This window comes from Branchiostoma floridae, chromosome 6 (genome assembly GCF_000003815.2).
Source record: "Branchiostoma floridae strain S238N-H82 chromosome 6, Bfl_VNyyK, whole genome shotgun sequence".
In the NCBI taxonomy this organism is placed as follows: Eukaryota; Metazoa; Chordata; class Leptocardii; order Amphioxiformes; family Branchiostomatidae; genus Branchiostoma; species Branchiostoma floridae.
In genome coordinates, this window is record NC_049984.1 from 1,382,746 (window position 1) to 1,383,299 (window position 554).

Consider the following 554-nt stretch of genomic DNA (forward strand, 5'->3'; position numbering starts at 1 on the left):
TTTTTTTAACATAGAACGGTAAACCCCTTGAAAATGGATTAAAAACATTAAAATGAATGTTTTCTGTATGAAAATACCAAGTAGTGATGTAATTTGTACTTTTCATCATGATATTGTCGGCCATCTTTGATTTTTACCAATTACGTCCTCTCATTAGCATAATTTATGAATATTTCATTATTGATGTTCAACTTAGATGTGTTAGATATTAAAGATATATGAAAAGATGTTTAGTTTAGCAAGAAAATCTTAAAATCCCCTTCTTTAAACCAAAATTAGTGATTTTTGTAAACTTTGCCTTTCAGAAACTCGTTGCCATGGCAACACAAAAAATCATAAACTTACCCAATTTTTTTTTAGATTGTTGCCAACAATATTTTAGGAAAACTCACCAAGTTTGGTTGTTCTAGCACAAGCCGTTTTGGAGCTATAGGAGGTCAAAGTTGCCGCGGGCACTTTTATCCCCCCCCCCCCCCCAGTCTGGATAGGGTTAACATCAAATAGGGACAGTCACCGCATCGTACTATAACAAGAACCACAGAACCGTTAATATC